The sequence below is a fragment of the Ammodytes marinus genome (genome assembly GCF_949987685.1).
Source record: "Ammodytes marinus genome assembly, chromosome: 4".
In the NCBI taxonomy this organism is placed as follows: domain Eukaryota; kingdom Metazoa; phylum Chordata; class Actinopteri; order Uranoscopiformes; family Ammodytidae; genus Ammodytes; species Ammodytes marinus.
The window spans coordinates 14,178,497-14,205,332 of NC_137233.1; the positions used below are offsets into that span (position 1 = coordinate 14,178,497).

At 39.3% G+C, this 26,836-nt stretch overlaps 1 protein-coding gene across 1 annotated transcript in view; it reads left to right on the forward strand.

The window, feature by feature from the left end:
* cenpp (centromere protein P) overlaps positions 1-26,836 on the forward strand; it is a gene marked incomplete at its 3' end in the record, with an annotated part of 101,417 nt that overhangs the window by 26,785 nt on the left and 47,796 nt on the right. The window lies entirely within an intron of this gene.

The following is a 26,836-nucleotide window of genomic DNA, read 5'->3' on the forward strand; positions in this document are numbered from 1 at the left end:
CTATACCAGAGTTTGGGCTGTCAGGGTGGTTTCCTGTAAGGCCACTGCACAAAAAAGCAAGTAAATGGGTAAAGTCACCCCACAACAACACACCAAATGCACGTAACGTCTGTCATGTTGACTTGCTAGTTATGTTTGAACATGAGTATGTTTTTATTAATATATCTTGAAACTTGTGGTTTTGTAAAATACACAGGAACTTACAGTATATTGACTTAAAGCAGCTACGAGTAACATTTTAATATCTTTTAAACAGCCCCATGTTTCCTCTGATAGTCATAAATTACCTTTAACAGCAAAATCAGTGCAAAGAAAGACGTTTTTATATAGTTTTTATTACTGCGTTTGGTCTGGTCGCACACCCAGTCTGATTTTCGGTTTGCGCATGCGGTCACATATCCGTATTGGTCGCGGATTTCAGTGTAGCGCTGCAACGCGATTTGAGGAGCCTATCCCACCAGGTGAGGGAAGGGGAGCGGGAGCCTTGTTTGAGACAGTTATTTGTCGTCATAATGACTGATAACGGGGCTGAACCATCAAAGAAAAAAAAGAAAATGCATTGAAGAAAAGCTAAAAGGGAGAGTGATAGACGGACGGGAGGAGGCGAGGGCGTTGCCAAGCAACGTGTATACAATTACACGGGAGTGAACTAGACTGCAGTGTCGTCTCTCGCTTTCTGTGAGGACACGTAATCTTTCAGCTCTGTGAGAGTAGTTAGGTGACACTGCATCAACTCATTGCAATCAGGTGTGTGTGGAACTGACCGGCATTAGTTGATGCAGAGTCACTAACCACTCTCACGGAGCCGAAAAGAGTCCGTGCCCTCACAGCTTTCAACACACGGACATGCACTATATTGCATCCTAATCAATTGAGATGGCACGACCGGCACGCGCTAGAAAACAGCTTTACGACAGCTGGCGTCGTAAAAATACTGCCGCTTTTGTCCAAAGGGGCCGCCAACGGACACAGTTACTCGTAGTGGCTTAATAGTTTATGTGTATAACATCAGTGTCTCTGGTATCATATTGATTCTATTTTACTTTCTTTCATCTACTTTCTAGTCAACTTTGTTTTATTTGTATGCCTTGAAATCACAAGATTATGTCAGTGGTCTTTACATATACAACCCCAATTCCAAAAAAGTTGGTCATTTGTTAATCCTTTTTGACATACATTCAAGTTGAAAACAATACAAAAGCTATATATTTAATGTTTAACCTTTCAATGTTTTTCGTAAATATATGCTTATTTTGAATTTGATGCCAGCAACACATTTCAAAAAAGTTGGGATAGGGGTAACAATTGCTGTAGAATGACCAAAAAACAAGTTTGGAACATTACTCCGGTTAGTAAATCATAACCGTTTAGGAAAAATCAATAAACAAAAACCTTTTTTTTTTTAACGGTTAAACGTGTACACGAAAAAAATTGCAGCTGTGTAACCGTTTAGACATTTTTGTAAATGTTCACACCCCAAGTTGGGATAGAGATTCAAATCCAAATACCTTAACCGCTCCACTTGTTCTCTTTAGTCCCTCCCTTATGGTCCCTCCCTGACACGCTCTACACCAACAAAGTCGTGCCAAAGTGAATGGATAGTCCCAACAGCCAATAAGAACAGAGAATCGGAGCCTAGCACTGATTGGTCAAAGTGTACAGCTCATGTTAACTTTGACCAATCAGAAATCACATACCCCAGCTTTAACTGGTAACAGGATATAATATCCTGATTGGATAGAAAAGGGCCATCCCATAAAGGTTAAGTCACCACAAGCAATAATGGGGTGAGGCTCACCACTTTGTGAACAACTGCATAGGAAAAAAGTCCAACAGTTTAAAAACATTGTTTCTGCAAATAATTTAAGGATATCACTTTATACAATCCATAATATTATTAAAAGATTTAGAGAATCCAGAAGGTCGAACATTTAAATGTAATGCCCATCACCTCAGGCGGCACTGCATTAAAAACCGTCCTATATGCAGTGGTTGACACTAACGGTTGCCCGCTTGCCCGGGGCAACTGAAAATAATGTTTGGGCAAGTTGAGATTGCTTCTTGGTTGCCCGGACGGGCAAGTGGATTTTAGAGGGTTTGTCTGTAGTCTAGGCTATGTATTCATGTGTTTTACAGTCTGCAAAACATTTTTTTTCCCGCTAACTCACACAAAATAGATCGGCTATATTCGCAATTGAGCAGCTGCGTGCGGCAGCCAGCAGCATCACGGTCGCTCTTTCGCACTCGATCTCTCTATCTCTCTCTCTCTCTCACACACACACACACACACTACACACACAGCCTGTGTGCGCGCAGTTTCGCTGTCTACGTTCCGAAGGCCGGCTCTATCCTACGGACCTGGTTCCGCTATATTCAAAACCCAGAAATCAATAACGTTTGAGTTTGTCGATACCGCTATGGAGTCCAGTAGGCTAGGTCACATTATATCATTTTAAATATCGAGTCGGGTCATCTTCATCTAATTAGGCCTACTTCAGCGTATTATTCCATCACTGGACCGCATCACGGACTGTAAAAGTGTTTTACCTTCGACTGTCTTGAAGAAACTCCTTCAACCCGCTCCGTCTCCAAAAAAAAAAAAAAACTTGTCTGCTGAGCCGCTGCCGCTGCAGACGGGCTCCGCACCGTCTCATCATTCATTCAATGCAGCGGTGATCAACAAACGAGAGACTGTAGCGAGTGACAAGTCCCGCAGTTAAAAAATCGGATAGTTTTTAAATCCATATTAAAATCTGCAGGATAAGACCTAGTTAGCTAAAAAAAATCGCAAACGGTTCAAATGTGATGTGTTCAGGTCGGCTCAGTAAAATGATTATTAGGCACAGGTCAATAAAATGACATCATGATGTGTTCAAATGTAACATCAAGAAAATAAGAAATTTTAGTTTTTCGCGGGAAGCTTGAATAATAGCCTACAGTTTGGGTAAAAAAATTGTTTTCCCAGTAATATAAACTAAATTGTAGGCCTAAATATGGAATTATGACCTGCTTAAAGTCCTATCCTGAGCTCTGCTCATCATATAAGCAATTAAAGCAATAATACCAGTTCTCTTTAAACAAAATAATAGAAAGGTATCGATAAAGATTTGGATTGTGGAGTCTTTATAATGGTATCAATATGAATAGAAATGAATGATCCCCCTCTTACTTACAGTATAACTGGGCAATAGCTTTAACATGGTGGACTTTAATCATTTTATGGCACACGATCACTTTTTGGCAATGTGACCGTTTTAAATAAGTAAAATTGTTCTGTGGAAGCTAACATTCAGCTTGACTCTGAGCTAGACTGAGTTTTCTGAGCCCCTGGGCAAGGTGCATGGCAAAAAGAGGCCCTTTCACGATGCTGCAGCAGGACCAAGCGCTTGGTGTAGTGTGTGATGTCATGATATATAGGCTTATATGAATTGTTGTTCGTTTTATGTGGTCAGGATGAGACTAGTAAGCAGTGTTTGCATTTAAGAGATAAGAGATCGCTAAAATGTATAATTCAATTAGCCTATACTGTATATATCATTGTTTAACAGTTTTTTTTGGGCAAGTGAACACAACATTCGGGCAAGTAAAACATTACCTGTACTTGCCCTATGGGCAAGTGCATTTGAAAGCTTAGTGTCAACCCCTGTGTATAAAGGATATCACTACATGGGCCATGGAACACTTTGGAAAACCATTGTCAGTAAACACAGTTCCTCGATACATCCACAAATGCAAGTTAAGACCCTCTACCATGCAAAGGGAAAGCCATATATCAACAACATCCACAAATGCTGCAGACTTCTCTGGGCCTGGGCTCATCTGAGATGGACTGACACAAAGTGGAAAAGTGTGCTTATGAATATACATTTAAAATTAGTTTTTATAAAGCATGGACGTTGTGTACTCTGGGCTCCAGAGGAAAAGGACCATCCAGATTGATACGAGCGCAAAGTTGAAAAGATATCGTCTGTGATGGTATGGGGGTGCATTAGTGTCCATGGCATAACCTACACATCTGTGAAGGTACCAGGGCCGGCCCTGACCAATTTGGCGCCCTAGGCAAGATTTTAGCTGGCGCCCCCCATTGCATTGCAGTCAGGTCCACCACTGTTCATACACTCACACAGAACTGGATAGGTTTGTCTTTGACATTTCATTTTATTTTAGATAGAAAATAACCCACAGAATAAAAAAACATATTACAAAACAAGTGACATAACATTAAAAAATTAATACAATATTACGATTTGCACAAAAAAATGCAGACGTTAACATTTAAAATTATAATCTATTAAAAGTATAGTTTAAATAAATCATAACTTTGCATTGAATATTATTCCACACAAAAGCTATATTACAAAATTAAATGACAGAGACCTCTGGTCTGTACTGCTATTTAACTTGATTCCAACAGAGAGCTGTCTACATTTAGATGTTAAGACCTCATCTTCATATCTCAACAAGCTCACCTCACCTTGCTACAGCCTGACTACTCTTGCCTTTGGGTCTATTGGTGAAGCCTTTATTTCTCATGCTGCATCACTGGGCTGTGCTGAGGTGGGGTAGATGTCTGCAGGACAGGTGGCTCAAAGTATTTCAAATGAAAACCTGAAGAGAAAAGAGAAGTATACATGTTGTTACATTATTTATATGAAGACATGGTGAAAAGCTTTAAAATGGAAATTATATAAGATTAAACTCTTGTCATTAAAATGAAATGCAGTTTAGCATCCAACCAGAGTGAAGAGAAGCAGTAACTAATGGAAAGCTATAGGCCTAGGTAAGGTACAATCAAATGGAAAAGTTTGCTCCTGCTTTTTTATTAAATCAGAATCAAGCCTTCTGATGATATCTCATGGCTTTATGTATAGCACTTTGATTTACCTTGTGTTGAAAAGTGCCTCACAAATAAACTTGACTTGCCTCAGGTATGCAATAACAGTTATTATACTGTGCACTTTTAACACTGATGTAAACTAACACAATAAACCCAAGGTTGACAACCATTAATTATAGTGGAAAAGGAATAGCGTTCTAATAACCATTACAAGCAGTGCAAACTTTGGCAAATTATGACGTGTAGGCTACCTGAAAAATCTTTCTAAATGTATCTGATGAATCTAAGCTGGGAGTAACGTTATCCATCTTCCAAAAGTAAGCTAGCAAGTTAACACACTGCTCCTACAACGGCTAAAACAATGCAGCACACTATTCATTCATCACATTAACGTCACTGTAGACCTACCTCTGTCTTTGTCACGTTTTTCCTCCTCTTCTTTTCCTTTTCAGTCTTCCCTTGGCACGAGAGAGCTTTTGTCATTTTGACATAGCGTGCGCTCTTTTCTTCCGGTTCCGACCGGTGAAGTTACCGTTCAGATACCTGGCTGATCGCCAGAAATCTGGAAGAGTCTATCGGAGGAGAGGGGGGGGAGGCGCTTCAATTTTTTTATATAGTTTGTCTATCCTCAGTGGTTGTCATATTTTAAGCTTAACTCATATTTTGAAATTATAGTATTAACAGTATTAGTAAAAAAAAAAAGTTTTGGTAGCCCATTTTTTTTATTTATTTTTTTGTAGCGGCGCCCCCTGCGGATGGATGCGCCCCTAGCATTTGCCTATACTGCCTATGCCCAGGGCCGGGCCTGGAAGGTACCATCAATGCTGAAAAGTGCATACAGGCTTTGGAGCAACATGATGCCATCCAGACAATAGGCTCGTTCGACCCCAGTTGCGGCTCATCTGGAAAGTAGCCGGGTGCAGTCGGGGGAGTGACGAAAAAGCCTGACTGAAGCCGGACAGATCCGAGTTGGCTCGACTTGCACGTAGCGTCGGGAGTAGCGTCTTTGTTGCGGATGCAGTTAGTTTTCTAGTATTATTTTGAAGGCATATTAGAAACATATTTGTAGAAGAGCTACTACACATACTACAACCGATTAGAAGCAGAATACAAAACAAAGAGGAGTGAACTCTTCAAAAGCGAGGGGCATTTTCAAAACAAGAAAAGAGATAAATCACCATTCCTCACACATCTTTATCTTTCTTGTTATTTTACTAGAAAACCTATTTGTAAGTGATAAAAAATAATTTACAAATCCAAATAAAGGTGGTTTAGTATTTCTCCCTTCACATAACAAATATGATCGGCCTAAAGAAAGTTAAAGAAGGTCTAATAAAAGATCCCTTATTATTATTGTAGAGATGTACGTATATGATGAACTTTATTATGATGTTTTACATGTAACACACAATTTTCAGACCATTTTTATCACTGGAAATAAGGCTATGATTTAATCTTAATGGTTTAAAGATATCACTTCACCACAAATGAATGTGACTCAAGTTTGTGTTGACTTTTAAATAAATCTATTTAGGAGAGTTAAACCTGCATTCTTATTGCTTTCCAAATTATTTCTCTGTCAAGGGTTCAGACCAGTGGAAGTTTAACTCTGATTAAATATATTTCTGCTTAAATGCATACACTGTGGAGTAGGCCTTATGATTAAACATAAATTAAAATCAAAAAGAATGGATCGTAATTTAATTTTGAGCGGTGATGTCAGACTTATGCAGGGAAATGCATCAAAGACACAGGGTTTCAACTCCCAATTAGTGCTCAGCTCAGCCTGTGAGCAAGACGTTTCCCATCAAACATTTCGCTCCTGCAGCCCCTGGAACTCAACTGCAGCGACTTGCTCCTAGGTCTGTGTCCGTCTTGATCCCGCGGGACTTCAAAGTCTCATGCAGCCGCAGGTGCAAGTCGGTCAAAAAGTCTAACCATAATGCTGTGCACTCAACAAGACACGCGTCATAATTGCGCAGTTCTATTGGATGTCCCTGCTTATTTCAGCAAGCCAATACCGAACCACATTCTACACGTCTTAATACAGCTTGGCTTTGTAGGAACAGAGTGCGGGTACTACTCTGGCCTGTCTGCAGTTCATACCAGTCCATATGGTGCATTATGAAGCACAACATTTCACAATGGAGACCCCAGAATGTTGAGCAACTGAAGTTGTATTTCAAGCAAAATGGGAAATAATTCAACAACTGAGCACATTAAAAGTAAACAATTAATATCCTCAGTTCCCAAATGCTTACCCAATATTGTTAAAATAAAGGGTAATGTAACACAGCGGTAAACATGCCCCTGTCCCAACTTTTTTGAAACGTGTTGCAGGCACTACATTTTTTTTTTGTATAGGGGAGAACGGGGTAAGTAGGCACACTTTTTACTCTAGTGAGAATTGCTCATCACCAAAACATCTGTCAATAGCCATTCCTACATTAAATTGAAGCTTAAGGTGTTGGCTAGAAATGTGTGTCTCTCTTTTTTTCCAACTTATTGTAATGAAGAAGTAATTTACCATCAAAGACACTCTGACACATTGTGACAACCAACCCCATCAAGGGGTCGGTTGTCACACACTATGGGGTTGTTTGTCACAATGTTATCTTAATGGGAAAAATCTTAAAAAGAAGGCAAGGAGGCAGAACCAAATTTGAATGTTTAATTGCATTGTCAAGTTGACAAATAGGCCTACATAACGTTCTGTATCCTTGGCAGCTGGTCTAGTTTGGGATGCACTGGGTTGTTTTGATTTTGTTGCCCTTTTTTCTTTTGCTTGCTAGCTGCCTTTTCCTGCTCTATTCTTTCCTTCTCTGGGGTGTCAGTGAGGATACAGCTTGACAATTTCTTTCGTTATTGGGTTCCTTTTCTGGCTGCAGCCTTGAGATAACATGTGACAACCAACCCCCCAAAAAATTTGACGACCAACCCCAACTTGAATTTCTTGCTAGCATCAAGGCCAACAACCATCTGACAACTAATTAGCTTGCTAACCACAATCTAAACTATAGTTTACCCTTCACACTTTCTGAGGGTAACAAGTGTTTTGTTATAAACCCATTGTGTAAAAGCCTAGAAGAAAAATACTGAGAAGCAAAATATTTTGAATTTGACATGAAAAACACAAAACATCCTCTCACCTGAAATGCAGCTGTCTTCCTCCAAGGAAGTCTATGTATGTGACCTCTGATCCCAATTCTGGACCTTTTTTATATCAACATTTCAGAGCTAGCGCACTCTGGTGGCGAGATATAACGAATGTGACATCCAACCCATGTGACAAATTACCCCGTTCTCCCCTATTTACAAAAATAAATCTAGTGTATCAGTTTAAATGTACATTTGATGTATTTGTACTGTTTTAAATTGAATAAATGTTGAAAAGGATTAGCAAATTATCACATTATTATGTAATGTCATCAACATTGGGGTTGTAATACCCTATATTCCTAGGCCCTAAGTCAGGTTAACCAAAAGCCAAAAAATACTTTCACTTCTTGGAATAGTTTACACAGTTGTAAAATTATATTTTCACACAATCAGCATAACGGTATATTTTTTTCTGGTTTATTCCTTCTGCCATCATCGTGGTGTGAGCATAGGGTACCAGGTGTAAGAGAGCGATGCATAATGGCAGACTAAAGCCAGCCTAGACAGAACAACATACAGTATGTCAGTGAATTTACTCCAGACACAGACGCCCATTTGGCTGCAGAATAACTTTTGACAGTGTAGACCACCATGCTAAGCATTAAACAGCCTTGGTTTGCAGGGGTCTGGCTGACAACTGACATGATGTATTACCCCACCACTGAGAGCAGTGTACTTTGGTGTTTTGACATAGCCACCGGCTACCTCTAAGACGGTGGCCTAGAGGTAGCTGCCATCAGTTGCAAACCTGACTGTGAGGTGTTTTATTTTAATTCAGAGGATCATTATGTAATAACCTGGGTCACATGTTTTCCAAATTAAGTGGTTAACACAAAAATACTACCTTGGATTCCCTTTTAAGCCCTAATGGTAAACAAAACCGAGACTAATTAAACTCACCTACAGAAAATGATCACCCAGCTCTGCACCTCTACAAACTTTTTTAGCATCTCATAGCTTTTAGTTATATCTTTGCAGTCTGGTAAACCAATTGTATGATACCTGCCCAGATCCAAAGGACTGACCGATAAAGACTTGCTGGAAGAGCGAAATTTTTTCTTTTGGGTTGTGCTGACCAAACAGGAAATAAAGGGAGTGTGTAACCCATCTTGTGACCTGTATGGGTTCACTTTGGTGGGCTTAAACTGACCTGGTTTGATCTCTGTTTTATCTAGTGCCGCCTAATTTCTTCCCGTAGGATACATTGGTCCATTTCATCACTCAATTTGGCCCACCTGATTGTGTTTACCTGCTCGATTTAAGCAATGCAGCTCAGGGTTCACAAACTTTTGCACATACTAAAGTTGATAAATCATTTGTTTTATCTGTTTTAACAATTGATTTCCGGAAAAGAAAAATGCTGAATTGATACACAAACATCTGTTATTTCATATAAAAAATACTGGAATTGATAAAAATGAATGATTAATGGTTAAACTGAATACAATTCCAAAATGCTCAAGGGGTTCACATACTTTCAAGCAGCACAGTACACTCACCGGCCACTTTTATTAGGTTCACCTGTTCAATGGCTTATAAAAACAAATAGTTAATCAGCCAATCACATGGCAGAAAAATCAATGCATTTAGACATGTAGACGTGATCAACAGAACTAGCTGAAGTCAAACCGAGCATCAGAATGGGGAAGAAAGGGGGTTTTAGTGACTTTGAACATGGCATGGTTGATGGTGCACTGCAGGATGAAACCATACTTTCATGTTGTTTACGCCAAATTCTGAACCTGCCATCTGAATGTCGCAACTGAAATCGAGACTCATCAGACCAGGCATGATTTTTCCAATCTTCTATTGTCCAATTTTGGTGATCCTGTGTGAATTATATCCTCAGTTTCCTGTTCTTAGCTGACCGGTGGGGTCTTCGGTTGCTGTAGCCTATCTGCTTCAAAGTTGGATGTGTTGTGCCTTCAGAGATGGTATTCTGCATACCTTAATTGTAATGAGTGTTTTTTTGAGTTTCTGTTGCCTTTCTATCATCTCAAACCAGTCTGCCCATCCTCCACTGACCTCTGACTTTAACAAGGCATTTTGGTCCAGACAACTGCCGCTCACTGGATACTTTTTCTTTTTCTAACCATTGTCTGTAAACCCTAGATATGGTTGTGCGTGAAAATCCCAGTAGATCAGCAGTTTCGGAAATACTCACACCAGCCCTTCAAGCATCCTCAACATTGCCATGTTCAAAGTCACTTAAAACCCCTTTCTTCCCCATTCTGTTGCTCGGTTTTAACTTAAATAAGTTGTCCTGTCCAGGTCTACATGGCTTAATACATTGAGTTTCTGCCATGTGATTGGCTGATTTGTTATGTGTTAAGAATAAATTGAACTGCTGTACCTAATAAAGTGGCCAGTGAGTGTATGCTTGAAGCAAAGGTACTTCCTGTCTAACTAATTTAAATAGCTTAGTATCTAGGGGGCACTTTACACGGTGAAAACGTGAGTTTTTGATTTAAAAAAAACATTCAGACGCAATTTATTTGAAATATTCACTCATACACATGTTTTCAGAGGAAACGGGCCGAAATCGCTGTAGTAGGCATGCCAAGCCAATAGTCAGCGGTGACACTAGCCTAGTAGATAGCTCTTCCGGTACATTTGATGCATAAAACCTTACTGTAACATAAAATTAATGCCATTAACGTTCATAATGCGGTTGGTGTAAGCTTGGGGTTACAAGTATTGTAAATTACAAGCTTTCTGTCCTCTTATTTCACCGCATTGAACTCGTGAAAACAGAAGACATGCTGATAGTGAAGGGGCTTTGTGAGCGGCTACTTTCCTGTTAGGCGTACTTCAAATTAAAAGTCGACTCACGTTTGTCCAGTGAAATGCTATTAATGTTTAGCCAGTGAAATGCTTTTACTGTGAAGCCGTAGCCTTAATGCTCCTTTTGTTGAACAGTAACTTAACCGCTGCGCGCTGAACTATGGATAGTGTTTTTTAATGTAGAGAGAGCCGTGTCCCTGGCATATAGAAGCTACACACGTTTATTTTGCTAGAAAAACCGGCAGAGCACAAATCTTTCCCCAGACAAAGTGGCGGGTGGTCTCAATAACTTACTATTCGCTTAGACTAAATTGGCGAGTGTTATATTTGAGCCCTGCACGACACTCTCCGCTGATCACAGTGATGGTGCCGCGGAGACACCTTTCATGTTATGTTGTCTTCTAACTTTATAACTCACGTGTGGGTATTGACAGCAAATGTTATAGACTACACATACGTGAGGTGGAGCCGTGACGTCAGCGTTACCAGGGAAAATGGTTTCGGTGTTTACAAGAAACCAAAACCGTTGTGTTTTCCAAAAAATCCTCCCTGGGAGTTGATCTCAAAAACTTGCAGTTTCATGCCTGCGTTTGCTGTTTTCATGTAAATTATATAGTGCAACCGTGAAAATATTTTCGCGTATGCACCATTAGGTGTAACGTAAAGGTTCTGAGATGTTTATTCTCAGCACTCAATTTCCAAAATACCAACCACTCCCATTCAGCAAGCTCATTTCAATGAACTTCCTACCTGTTTATGCTTCTCCTCCCACATGAGCACCGTTTGCTCTTGGCACCAAAATACCACACAGAATGAGAAACATTAATGGAAATACCAAACTGTGGGAGGACTGCTTGCCCTGGTCATTGCAGAGAAACACAAATATGGCAGACGTTCTACAAATTGTTTAGACACTTTATTAGCCTCTTTAACAATGTTAAATGAAATTCGGTATATTCTTTCTACTATTCTAAGTGAACCACTGTGCAAGAAGTGTAGAAGTGAGTGTTTTTCCTCATGCTGAGCTTTGGTTCAAATACTGGCTTTCAGCCTTGGAATTCAGTCCCAGAGGATCTAAGGATGACCAGATGGTTAAAACAGAACAACTGCAGCTACCACAAGGAGACCACCACTTTAGTTTGACAAGAAACAGGTTTAGATTTTAATTTCTACAAAATTTCCTTTTTTGCCAGAGCCCAGTAGTTAAATAGGACCGTTTATTGTTTTACAAAACATTTGAAAGGTGATATTTTGTTAGAGGAAAAGGAATACTTTTTATTTTTCAATTCCCTGTATCTCATGAACACTGGTTTAGTTGGCATAACTTAAGCCTATAAGCAACCATACAACAATAATGGGGCGACTGTGGCTCAGTTGGTAGAGCGGGTCGGCCGATGATCAAAGGGTTGGAGGTTTCGATCCACGCCCTGCCACCTGTGTCATAGTTGTTGTCCTTGGGCAAGACACTTTACCCACCTTGCCTCGTGTGAATGTCGATAGTTAGCCTGCTATCGGTGTATGAATGTGTGTGTGAATGGTAACGTGTAAATGGGAACAGGTCTCCCTTGCAAAAGAGTCTTCGGACTCAATGGGATATACCTGTATAAACAAAGGTTAAAAAAATTATAATAAATAAATAATCATTGTAAAAGTGTCTGGATTCTGGTTATAATTTCAGCTTTTGTTTTCAGATCAAATTAAATCTGTGAGACAAAAAAAGGAAAAGGATTTTTGTAGCTCATTGCTTAAAGGTTTTTTTGCTTGATGTGTATAATGAAGTTGTCACAGGGAGTTGCAGTTTGCGCAATTTCAAAGCAAATTATGTTTCAAAAATTATTGAAAATTACAGACTAATAACCTGAGCACAATGTCAATGTCACTTTCATTACAATGTTGTAACAAATAATACAGGCCAGCAGACAGACTTGTTTTGGAATACTTTTGCAGAAGTGTTTAGACTACCAGTTTAGTAATGGAACAGGCCAAATACAAGGCCACTTCACACTTTATACATTTGGCATTGTCACAGAAAAACTGAACTGTGCTGAACTGATTTTAAAAGCTGAAGCAATTAGATTAAAATTGACTGTGTATTGGACTGCAGATTCTTAAAAAAAAAGTATGTGTATGTATATATATATATATATATGTATGTATATGTGTGTGTATATATGTATGTATATGTGTATGTATGTATATATATATATATATATATATACGTATATAGCTATATATATATATAAAAAATAATGTTTTTTGTTTGTTTTATTTTTATTTTGTAACAGTAATCTGTGTATCTGAATCCGAATTTGATGAAAATGGGGGCGGGACCTGATAAGCCTTTGGCTTCTTCCGTCTCCCTTCGGACAACACAAAGTATGATGTATGAATATTTGCAAGAGAAAATTGTGTATTGTGTGGAATTGTCCGAAAGAATACTAAATAAATAAATAAATAAATATCACTGTGGAACTGCTTTGAAGAGTATTGTAGCTGCTGCTGCACTATGTGCACTATGGCTCCTGTTGTCAAGTCATTGTTCATCTATATAGCTATAGCATATTTTAAAATTCTTCAGTTTACCACAGTGCTTTACAGCATCAAGGTACGGCCACACCAAACGCGTTAGGCGCGGTAGAGGCGTAGAAAATCGGCATTTTTCCATAGGGAACCATTGGTATAGGCGCGTTGATGCGTTACTCGCGGTAAAGCTGTGCGTTGGGCGCGGTAGCCGCGTTACCAGCGCGCCTACCGCACCAACGCATCAACGCACGAGTTTAAGAAATGTAACTTTTTACGCTCCAACGCGTGACACTTAGCCGCGATAGCCAATCAGCTCGTAGAATGACCGGCGTCACAGACATCGGCACGGTGGGAGGACAGTGTACACAGAGGCTGAGAAACACCGAGGAGGAAATGTATTTGGGGGCGGCTGGTGCTGTATGAAGCCGCGTGAATCTGAAATGCTGTTTTAAGGCTATTTGTTCCGTTCAGTTGCTGTTTATTTGTCTTTTGGCACAGTTGTTGGCCGTGTTGTTGTTGTTTTTTTGCGGACATGATCACTGTTGAGTGGGGTCTGATCGCAGCCATGGTTGATTAGGGGAATAAATATATCGGGAGGGAGACTAACTGCGTAGGTGCGTTGGGCGCGTTGAACCATTTTTGACACAAAATGATCAAGCGCCAGATTAGGTGCGTTGGGCGCGGTGGCCACCGCACCCAACGCGTTTGGTGTGGCCGCACCTTTAAAACACAATAGAAAATCATTTATATGTATTACACGAGAAATAAAAACAAAATTAATAGGAAAATAATAAAATGTCAAGTTCAACTTGTATAAAAAGCCAGAGCAAGGGGTGAGTTTTACGTGACCACGTAAAGGTTTCAATGGACTGAGCAGGCCGCATTGCTCTGACTAGAGCATGTAGGTACATCAACTTGGACAAGTATTGAGGTGCCAGCACATGCAAGTATTTAAAAAACAAATAATTAAAGCTTAAACTGGATCCTAAAACAGACAGGAAGCCAGTAAAGAGAAGCAATCAACACCAAAAAACAAGGAGTTACAACAATCCAAACGAGAAGTTATAAAGATGTGAATGATTCTCTCAAAGTCGTTTGCAGAGAGATAGGCCTTTACCTTCTCCCGGAGTCGCAACAGAAGGAAGCTAGTCATGACAACCGAATTTATCTGTTGATCAAATTTAAAACAGCTGTCAAAAATAAACCCCTAATAGGGAGCGCCCTTAGCTCAGTTGGTAGGGCGTCCCCCCCATGGGCCTCGGCCAGCAGCGGACCCGGGTTCGATTCCAGCCCGCGGTCATTCTCTGCATGTCACTCCCCTCTCTGCCCCATTTCAACTCTGTCTCTAAACTATCAATAAAGCATAAAAAGGCAAAAAAATAAAAGAATCCCCTAATTTGACAGAAGAGCGGCTGTTGTCAGAGCTAGATGAAGAGCAGATGTTGGGGTGTATTTAGGGAGGAGGCCAGGGTTTAAGGTTTGCTGTTGCACATGACTCTGTAATACGACAAAAGTTCTTTTAACTTTTATCTTTCAGATAAATGTCTCTAAGGTTGAAACTATTGTAAGCGCAGGAATTTATGTCAAACCTATTCCGAAGCATGATTTCCAATTACCTCCCAATAAGTTTGATATGACTGTCAGTGCGTTTACATGGAACAGCTAGATAGGATTAAGCCAAATACAGATTTTGCCACTCGAACGGACCGCGTCACTTTTCTGAGAATACATGGCCTTTCAGAGAATCTAATAAATGGCCGGAGCATGGGTGACTCCGCTACGCTAGGTGGCGAGGTAGCCCTTTCAACAAGTGGTTATAGAGCCACTTCCGGTTCCTTTCCGGCGACAACTCTACTATTTATTACAGTCTCCTTCCACTTCCTTGTGAAATCCCCGGCGAGAATTCACGAGCATGCGCGGAACGCGATCTCCGATATGAGATATGCGTTCCTGTATACATACAGGTAGAATGCCGATAAACGAGTTATCCAGGTGTTCTTATCCCACTTCGCTTGTCCATTAATGGGCCGATTCTTGTGCGAAGTAGATTCCGATGAAGGTGTTTACATGCATTTTACAAGTCCTGTTGAAGTCTTATTTGTTTATTTACCCGATTATGATTCTCCATGTAAACATGCTGAGTGGTGCAATGCCAGACTGTCATTGGATGAGTTTTGAAGAAAACCCACATGTGACGTAAATCTTTCCTTTTTTGTTTTTTACTACTTGCTTGCTTCAAGACATCCTTTTGCCTCCAGCACTTTTGGCCAACCCCCCTCTTTTTTTCCAAGCCAACGGGAGGCCCTAGCCTGGCACCGCCCACCTACCTACTTATGCTCAATTTTCATTTCACTTCGGTCTGGGGCTGCGGTGTATTCATGTATTCCTACTCAGGCAGATGTCTGCCGGTCCAATCAGCGAACAGAGTGAGTGGCTGAGAATGATGACGTCGAAGTCGCGCGCCAGTGTCAGTTGAAGACAGAAGCCGGCTCATGACATACGTCACGACCAAACGTTATGCGATTGGTTGGCAGATCCAGAGTGGCACTGGGCAGATCCAATAGTTTTGAAACTTCACCAGACACCCACCCCCAAGTGAGTGAACGTTTGTCAAATGAGAGATGCCAGACCTTCTGTACAAATGAAATTAAGTACGATGGTCTGGTAGAACCAGGCTAGGGAGGCCCTGCAGTTTTTGGGTAAAGATCCAGTTTGGTTCTCTTCTGGTTAATTCTTGGTTTATTTCACTCAGACTTCATGAAGAACCATTGAAGTCAGCTCAGGAGAATTATACAGGAGGTTTGGTTCATATCATGTTGTGGACATCTCAGGGTCTGCTGCCTGTTTGTAGCAGCTGACTGTTTATTTGAGAGAGACCTTTATGGTTCTTAAAGTCTGGAAGCTCTTATCCCAGCATGAAGTTTACGGTTAACTCTCTACTCCAACAAATCACCTAAGCCAGGGACCCAGGGAGGAGGGTCTTCCAGTAGGTTCCCCTGGGTCTGTGTTGGATAAGGCAAGAAAATAACAAAGCACTTACTGAAATACAAATTCCAGCTAGCAATTGAAAGACTCATTTCTGATGCCAATATTGCGTCTATTTCATGTATTCATTTGAGAAATGTTAGTCTCCATGTTGCTCCACACAAATCAGATGTTTTCATCTGCTGTTTTTTTGTCTCTCCCATAGATGTATGTATAAGTAATTTGCTTTATAAATGTCATTAATTTCTCACTGAATACTTTTCCATTGCATTTTGTCACATTTTTCCTTAAAAGATAATCCTTATTTTTCATCTAATCCAAGTATACAAATATTTTCATAAAATTTAGAAAAAAAAGTTGTCTTTTCCACTCAGGAACATCAATAATTATGGTAATTGTTTTTACCCAATATTTCATCAATTAATCTAGTAATTGGATAAGACGCCCGCTGGAATCTTGATATCGAAATTATCCCTACTTGCAAACAATTTGATTGAAACCTCACTTGAGCAAATAGGAGCTTCAATATCCTGTCCCCTGTTTTGCCTACAATAAACAATAAAAGTAATACTCATCTGTGAAAAACACAGTGTGCTGCCTTTGTTCAAACTAAGCTTGATGCAAAGAATTCGCAGTGATGATTTTAAGTTATCGAGTTACTCAAGCAATTGTTTCAGAAACAACTGATTTACATCATCTAAGTAGATATTTTGGCAAATAAAACAAGTGCTTTTGTTCCTTCTGATCATATCTTTAATTTTTTCTCTTTCTTGGCGCTGTGTTGTGTTGACAGTATTAGTGTATTGATGATAGCCTCTCTGTCTGTTGGTCCTGGACAAGAGACTGACTATGATTAGACTGTCAACTGAGACATGACGGTATGGACTAAAGCAGTATGAGACATATGGAGAGTATTACTGGCTGACTGGTTTCCAGTGTGCATTGGTATTGGATAGTTGTTCTCTTTTCTCTGATGACTACTGGATTTGTTTTCCTCGCATTCCTGGCATTTTCCATCTCCCAGACAGACACTGAGAGATAGTTGGCCCAAAAGTAATTCATGCTTCACTTGAATCGGTTAAAATACTAAACATCAGTTGTTGTAGTTGTTAAAACATTTCAAACAATGATTCATTTATCTTCGGGTTGTCCCTGCTAAGAATTTGCCATCTTTATCATTGAGAATAAAAAGTTTAACCTAGAGCTAAAAAGGCACTTTGTATGACTTGGGTCCTGCTTGGATATAAAAACAGAGGAAACTCAGTCAACGTGTTTACACCTGAGTCTGCTGAAAATGTAATTCTGCCAACTCTGTATGTTGTTAAGATCTCAGTAAAGATTAACTGTATTATATTTTAGTTTTTTCTGACCTGAACTTAACATTGTGCTCTGACAACAAGGTTCTTTCAGTGACTTATTATCATAATCAAGGAATTATCAGTGACATTAAAAATTCAATAGAATATACAACATACACCCCAATTATGTGAAGCCCTATATCATTTGTCTTGATACTTTGCCACAGTTTTAAGTTTATATCTCTTGAGTTCTCCACTATCTGAAATACTGAAGAATGAAGTCAGTTCAGTTATTCAAAATGAGCGGCTTGTTAAAATGGTCAGAACTCATTAAAACTAATGAGTCGAACCATTGGCTGGCTAACAGTCTTCAGTGACATGTGAGACATGATGGGACAAATCGAAGGCCTTGAAGTGTGTGGACCAAAGCATAATCGGACATATGGAGAGTGTTATCTGTTGAGTAGGTTCCAGTGTTGGGTTTTCTACTACTGAAATAACTATCGAGACATTCCTGCTGTTTGAGTTTGAGGATGGTGGGATAAGACTTTTGTATTTGAAAAAAAAAAATGTTAGCATTGCAACTATCGGCTACTGTCAACACACCGCAAAAAGGTTGATTCAAGTACTGCTGCACAGTTCTGGTCATAATCTTGATTAAAATGTTACAATAAATATGATAGTTGGCTACAAATAAAGAAAAAGCCCACTATATTCAAAAATCAAGTCTGTTGACTTTAAAAAAAAATTATAATAATTCCACTCATTGAGTTGGTTATTTGTGTTACTGGGAGTTTATTTTTGCCATTGTCATGCTCTGTGCATTCCCCCAGAGTTCAACAGAGTTGCACCTTTCGTTACACATGTCTTCAAACAGACTGATGTGTGATGTAGTTTGTGCCTGTAAAAATGGTATATAGTTTTAGTTGTTTTTTAAGTTGGTGAATCATACCGTTCCAGTGGTACAGTAGCGTACTCTGTGTTCTCCCCACCACAGTTACAGATCATCTATATTATTGTTTGTGGTTGAAGTCAATGCATGTGTTTGTGGGGGCAGAGAATTTCTGGGAAATTCCCATGTTAATGCAATTATATCTGTTTAATAGGACATTGTGATCTTAAATGTTTCCCTCTGTGCCAATGGTGATGAAGAGAAACACTGCGTCTCCTCAGCAGCAGACTCCATCTGGATGTAATCTCTTTTTATTGGACTGCTCTTCAAAAGCTCTTACTTTAAGATCGCTACTGGCTAAAATAACAGTGTTTGTGATTTTGTCTGTGACTGTCTGTCCGTCTCTGTATTTCTCTGTGTCTTTTTCATTTCTGCTATTCTGTCTTTGCGCGTGTATAAGGCTACAGCATAAACACATACACAACACAATTTTATGCAGTTTTGTTCAGAAATGTAATACCAAAAATTATTATATTTATTTATCATTTAGTTGGCTTTATGGAGGGGCAAAAGAGTGTTTAAATGTTAGATTACAATTCTTGCACAATTTGATGTAGTCTGCATTTATGGCCATACTCTGTTGTGTCTTTCTCTCCACCTTTACCCGAATGATGCAGCAAGAGAAATGTTGGGACAATGTTTTATGATAATGTATTAGTCAACTTACTGAAGTGAACAAAGTGGTGCATTTTGGTGTTAAACCAACTAGTTTTAACATTTAAGTTAGTACTGCTTTATACTCAAACATGGCTACTGTACTGCTTCACACTTAGCACTAGCGCTATAACGATATGCGCATCGAAACCGAATTCGCGATACACAGAGCCACGATCATGTATGTGAGAAGGCAGAATCAGGATTTTTTTTTAAATGTTACATTAAGTTAAATGTTATTATAAATATTATTTAAATAAAATACTTTCCTAATTTAAAAAAATCGTTGTATGTATCGTTGGTCAAAAATCGTTATTCGAATCGTGAGTTGGTGTATCGTTACAGCCCTATGCACTTAGCACATTAACGGTAATGACTTTATTGTTTGAAAGTGTTGGAAAGACTAAAATAATTAAGCTGGCTTCAGTATAGAAACTTTATTTGCATTAGTAAACAGGTATGTTTTTTACTTTACCTTTATTTGACTATTTTGATGCTCCTAGTATCGTTGACACCCTATTTCTCTCTCACACTCTCACGTACTCTCTCACACATTCATCATAGGTGAGGTTTTTTTCCACTCCAGAGCCAGACAGTGTTGGCTCGTCGTCCTTGTTGCTCATTTTTCATGTCAGTCTTTTCCCCGCAGAAAGCATCACTGCCGGGATCCTCACATCAACAAAACAGGCCTTTCAGTCTCGCCTCTAAACATTTTAATTTCATTGGCCACATTTAGCCTTGGCTCCACTCTGGATGAGCTGCTTGGGTATGTTTTAGCTTTGCATGTGTGTTTTTGGACAGTGACTGTGCGTTGAGTGAGTGCTGACAGACTAAATGTCCAAAATGTTGGCATCCTGAAGTGTATGATTCGTCTCTGAAAGCGCCCACTGTGGCTTTGTAGACTTTGTGCCTCATTAGTTGTTTGAATTTGTTGGCACTAGCCGTGCAGGATTTGTTGTGCACTAAACACTTGACGATGTATAAACTCAGAATGGTTTTGGTAGGACAAGCTTCTGTAGTAAGCAAATTATGATTTCTTATAATTGTAATTTCTCTAGAGAAAAATGTTAGCTTTGCATGTGTGTTTGCATGTGCTTTGCAAACACAGTATGATCACTACAGGCACGTCTAACAGGTAAAGAGACAAAGGCAGTCTGACCATCAGACAACTTTACATGTTGTCCATTGCTTACATTTGTTACACTTGACAGACCCACTTCATGCTTCAGTTTTAACCTAAATCACTTACCAGAGTGTGCTCCGAGTGTTTCTGTGCTATGATAAATTGTTACTGACATATCAATGGCACATTTCTTTGGTTTGCTTTTCTGCAGAGGGAGCACTTTTGAAACAGCTGGAAGAAGCCGTTATGAGACAGTGCAACTTGGTGCAAGAGGTCTCTTAAAAGATGAAACATAAGATTTAAGAAAGGACAAGCTTTATTGAAGAAAGTTAGATGGTAGAGTGTTATTACAGTAAAATTTAAATGATCGGTTTCAAGATTCATGGTATTTTCGGGGTTTTCAATCAGAGGAGCAGCTGAAAGCAGTGGCCCTTTCCTGTTTAATGGCTATACCATTGCCCACTGTATCCACAGTTTGTGCTCTGGAAACCTGAGCTACCTCTGTGCCTCCTTCCCCTTTTGTTGGCCTCTAACCAGCTTCTAGGCTCACGCCATAATCAAGGTCATTTACTACATCCTCTGAAGACAAACCATAAAAACTCAATGTTCCTCCAAACTTTTCTGGGATGGAAAATATTTCTAACACACTGTGCATCAAATACCTAATTATCATCAAACTGTAGTTCAGCAAGATTGAGTCTGATTGTTGCTCCAACCATCTGCAAAATGCAGCCAAGTCCCGTAATTACAACCGCTCAACTGTCAGTGTAAAGTCGATTCATTATGTCAGATCAGATTGGATTACAGGCTATACAATCAGAACATCTGACACCAATCTAGATTTAAAGACCCCTCAAGTATGATAGTATATATATTTTTTTTTTATTAAAAATGTTACGGTAATGGTTGTTTGGGAATACTTTAGATCTTTGATACAGTGGAACTAAAAACACTATCAAATGATCCTCATTTGTGCAGCCCACCCGTGAAGCTGATACCCCATTTACAGTTAATCATCTGAGGCAGTGTCACATTTATGGTCTTACTATATAGTATTATTACTTTAGTGTGCACTGCTGTGTGCCTTTTTAAATGAAGGGGGCCTAGATTGGAAAAGGTTTGTCATCTGTTTGATAGATAAGGGAGGCTTAAGAGGAGGAAAGCTTGAAAAAGTAATCTGAATTTGTTGTTTTTGGATATAGTATTTTAGGTATTTTTACTACAAAGAGGGACTGATTTATCTCCATACAGTCAGTTAAACAGCCATGAGAAGGCAAATTACATCCAGAACACATCAGGGATTTACATTTTTTATTTTCGTCAAAAAATAGGAAATAATCATTTTAATGTGAGTAAGAAAGAAAAGTTTCCAGCAGCCGTTTGTTTGAAATAACTTAGTGAGACTTGGTGAGGAGGAGCTGGACAAGAAAGAGGAGGTAAAATGATGAAAGTGATTGATATTGCAGTATATAAAGTAGAGGCTCAGGAGACCCAGGTTAAAATCCAACCCTTGGTCAGTTCTCTGCATGTCCTTCCCTCTTTGCCCCATTTCAACTCTGTCTCTCCAAATCTGTCTAATAAAGTGAAGAAATGACAAAAGATTATCTATAAAAGTATATAAAGTAATATACAGTAGACGACTGAGAAATGTAGGATGTATTAAGTATTCCAATAATGATTAATATAAATGTTTCCTTTGCTTAGTTAGAGCATGATGTTTTTGTTATTCACAGAATAATTGACCATCTCCAATTGACGTCATTCATCAAGAATCGATTAACATTACAACCTTTCACAATAAAAATCCATTTGGTCATTGCGATCTTTACACAAACTAATCGCAGATTAAAAACGTGTGTTCAGGTGTCAATAATCAACACCTGATGGACCTGTTAATCTCAATTTCTCAAAACTGGTAAAAATAAATAAATAAAAATTACTCCAGCTGCCATTGCAATGTGGCTGCTTTGATTAATTACTGAAATGGAAATCATAAAAGTGATAATGTATAATATGATCTAGCAATCATTCACCCCCTGAGCTGAATTGGAAAGATCCTGATGCGTCTCATCTCGATGTAATTGTCGAAATGTGATAGTCTGAACAAAATCACTTCATTTGTGGTGGTTATCCATGTTTTCTGTGTGATTTAGCACCACACTGATTCTTCTCCCCTATCGTTTATTAAGCCTCATATCACATTTCAAAACATTTATAGTTTAGTCTGACATTAGCCAAGGCATTCTTTGTTTGAGGTGATGCGGAGATCCTCCATTATAAAACACTGTGGGAAACCTTGTATAACTTGGCCATGTGACTCCTTTCTTACTACGAATTGAAATAAACGGATTGCATAGTGACTGGTGCTCTCTGTGGATTGTTTGATACTGATTGCAATGAATGAGCATACACAGAGTTTGTTCGGCAAATGCAGGGAAAAGAAGGTTGCATATTTTAGCTGGCTTTCTCTAACCCTTTATAGTGGGTCAGAACTAGGAAAGCTGTTAATGACTGAATTTGAACATAACTAGCGTAACTTTAATGTTTAGAGCAAGTTTATATCGTTGATCAGCTTATTTTTCTCACAAGCTGAAAAACTTTTCTGTGCAAGGCGGTAAAGAGAAGTTGTCAATGGAGGACAAAGTGGAAGATGCAAGATGTAATGACAAGAGTTAAGTAGAAGATAGAGAAGAGTAAGAGGAGTTAAAGCAGAGGGGTGGGAGAGGTAAAAGCCCTGATGTTAGGACCATTTTCTCTGTGTGAGTGTATGTGTGTGGCTGTGAGACGTGGCAGAACAAGTCCTGGCCAACCAGCAGATCTGTTCCATATGTTTCCTAGAGAGAGAGAGAGAGAGAGACAGCTCCCCTCCATCCCACACACAGCACAACTAGTCTTAGCTTAATAAGACAAAACAGTCGTAAAGCAAAGCCTTCCACAGCACTACCTTGATGTACAGTACTGTTGCTGTGCCTTATTTTTGTGGACTAGATATCAGTTTCAGGTAAAGATTGATGTGGGAAACTCAGCTTGCAGGTGTTGGGTTTCTGGAGTTTGCCAGGAGCTCGCTGCTTTTTGACAGGGGCCTCCTAGAGAGACTGAGAGGGAAAATAAAACACACATCTCGTCATTTGTTTCATCACATTAATTATTCCTCTCTGTTATGCACTCTTTTGTTGGTGGGGCAAGAATGAACAACTTTTTATGTTGAGTCCCAATGATCTGCATCTCATAAAACACATTTTAAATCAACTTCCATAAAGAGCCAATGTGCACCAGATTCTTTATGGAAAGTTGTTAAATCACAATGGCTTTCTCTAATATGATAGCCCATTGTTTAACATGAGATGGATACCTACCGAAGTCTGTCACACACGTAACCTTTTTCAACAGGAACATCACATTAAGGAAGTAGTTATAGCCATGTGTGATGAACCCAAAGATAATCCTCACCAACTCTGTTTTTCCAAAAAGCTTGATCTGCTGACAAGACAGACGTTTTTCTGGTTTTAATTGATTCATCTGAACAAATCTCAAGCATCAGGGTGACATCCTTACGCTGGAGATCTGATCAGATTCTGCTCAGATCTCTAATTGGTCTTTGTGGACTCTTAATCGTGAAATATTGGGGAAAGGAACAGTTAAAAACAACTGAGATATGGGATGAGGAGCTGCAAGTGACTGGTGCTTTCTGCAGTTTCAGCAAATTAAGTTTCATAATTGAAATTGAAAACATATTTTACAATATCTTTACAATCATATGGAAAAGTTTCATGCCATGTAACATCATTCTGATTCTGATCATGGATACTTTTTCGGTCTAATAAACCTTAATCCAGATGCAATGGCCCTCATTTATCAAACTTGTGTGGAAACTGATGCAGATTCTGGCGCAAATACCTCCCTGGGCCAGGTATCGCGTGGTATTTATCAAACAGTCGTATCTCGCCAATCTCGGCGTACGCCAGGCCATTATTGATAAATGTGGCGGCTGAAAACAATCGTTATTTGAATATCACTCCCCTATATTTTCTCAGTTTAGAGGCCTCGCCCAGAGGTTTTACGACATGGATATGCGCATTACGGCAAAGAAGAGGAACTTCTCTGAAGTCGAAATTGACAGAATAACAGCGAAAGTAGAAAAAAAAGAGTTTCATTTAGGAGCATTACAAGCGGCATCAAAGAACGACAGAAGGCAGCAGTTAGCGAGGAAATAACTGCTGCGGTCAACAGCGTTGGTGTTGACAACAAACAATCTCCAGCTGAGGATTTTGCATTTTAGGTTTACATCAGTAGGCTGCTATCGCTCAAATGCTAAAAAACAGCATAGGCCTATATGTCGCCATTTCTTTACATAGATGAAGAAAAAGTGGTCTGACTCAAAAATCGCCACTAACAAAGCGTGTTGCTGCTCTGAAATGCAACCAACATGTGAGGTGTGGGCATAATATAGGCTAAGTGGTAGAGGAGAAAAAGACGCACCAACTGTCCGATAATGGTCCCCATGAAAGAAATACACGTCTGCAGAGATTTGAATTATTAGAATGTATTGGCCCTTTTAGATAGCACTACTCAAAAGGGTTTTAAAAACTAAAAATAACACATTTTGCGTTTTATTGTATGACAGCATGCGCTTGGCACGAGTTGTCAGCCCGGCCGTCAGCTGCACAAGCCGACCCGGCAACGATCAGCTGTGAGAGCGCCCACCGTCCTGCTCCACCAGCAGATCGGAAAAACAAGCCGAAACGTGCTGGTTAATGGTGGAAATAAATCGCTCGCTTAAGCGATCAATGACACATTAAAAGAGGAACTAACATCTCAAAAGTGCGTCAAATAAATAAAATGTAAAGCTGAATGTTGTGCTGTGTATTCTTTATCATAAAGTGCAGCGTACTACTTGCATAGCCTACATATTTAATACTTAGGCTAACATTTTGAATTAATGCAGCCCCGTGCCTCAGTGTCCCCCCAGCTGCTCCAAGTCGGAGATAACTGCCCTACGCAGTCCCATGCAGCGCTCCTAAGTGGCCGGTGTGCGCACTATTGAATCAGCCCGCCTACTCAGTTGCACACCATAAGCTGCACATTTTTAAGTGATTAATATCTTTATTCCGGTCTGAGCAAACACTGCATTTGTATTATCTTCTAATAATTGTCCAACAAAGTCATCGGCTACCCGGCACAGCCTGCACTGCGAGTCCATGCTGTTCCCAAAATTGCGTACACGAGCTGAGAGCTGGCGTGGGATTTGAGCGTACCCTACGCTCACGTCCAAATTGATAAAAGCCGAGGTTTGCGTGGACATGTGCGTACACCCACTTTTCTGGTCTACGCACAGTTGATAAATGAGGGCCTATGGAAAGTAAGTAACTAAAAAATCTGATTAAGATACAATTGAGTCAACTTGAGTAAAGTTCTCTTCCATTAAAGGAAATGCTTCATACTTTAGAAATGTGCATATTTGATTTCTTTCACCTACCAGCAGCTCTTAATCAACATGGACCTTATCAACATAATATATAGCTTTTTAAAATCTGTATAACTGTGTAATGTACCTGTAAGTATGCAGATTTTTAAACTAGCTGTATACTGTGTTTTCCTGTGTTTCTGATAAACTAAGCTAACTCACTGTGGCTTCATGTTTATCTTAGAAAGGAATGGTACTGATCTTCTCATTAAAAAAACTCTCAGCATGAAAGAAAGTAATTCCCCAAATGTCAAACTTTTTCTGTAAAGTCAGTTCAAACCATCTTAAAATTGGAACAAGTTTCTGGTTGTGCTCCTGAATTTGATTTTGTGTTTGTTCCTTTTAGTATTTATTTTTGTTTTTTTTGTTTTGTTCTCTATTGTTTGTCTAGAAGTCTAGAAAATACTTCTGAAAGCAGGAACTCTGTAGTTACCAGAGTAGTCAGAACAGTAGCAAAGTGTAAAAATGTCACCACAAAAAGACAAAATGGTCCCCTGTATAATCCTGTTTGCTGCTATATAGAGGGGCGGTCTCCCAGGTATTCAGTTTCTCAACAATACATACCCAAAACCTGAACCAATCACTCCCTTGGTGTCTCCAGACTTCCACTTGCATTATGATAAATACCTGTAACTAGTTAGTGTACACTGACATCTGCTGGTGGATAAAATAATATCTCAACTGGTCTCAAGCCTCCTACACTGGTCCCATTTTCTAGCAAAAAAGAATATACACTGGTAGAACCTATAATATTTCATAACAAGGTAATCCTCAGGACAAAATCGCAGATGCATGCCTGACAGCAAGTTTCTACAGTGTTAGTTTCTGTTGGTTTTCTATAAAACCAACAGAAACTACTGGGGGTTTGATTATTTTCCCACTTCTAAAGACTAAATGTCTACTAATTGCTTACCATATTTATAACCATTAATCCATCAAAACATTTCTTACAGCACTTATAAGAATGCAATATGTCTTTCTATTTGTTATGAGATTTAGAAGTTTTTGATGAAAATTTTGCTCATATCTTTTGAACCAGAAATCTTTCTTTATTCAA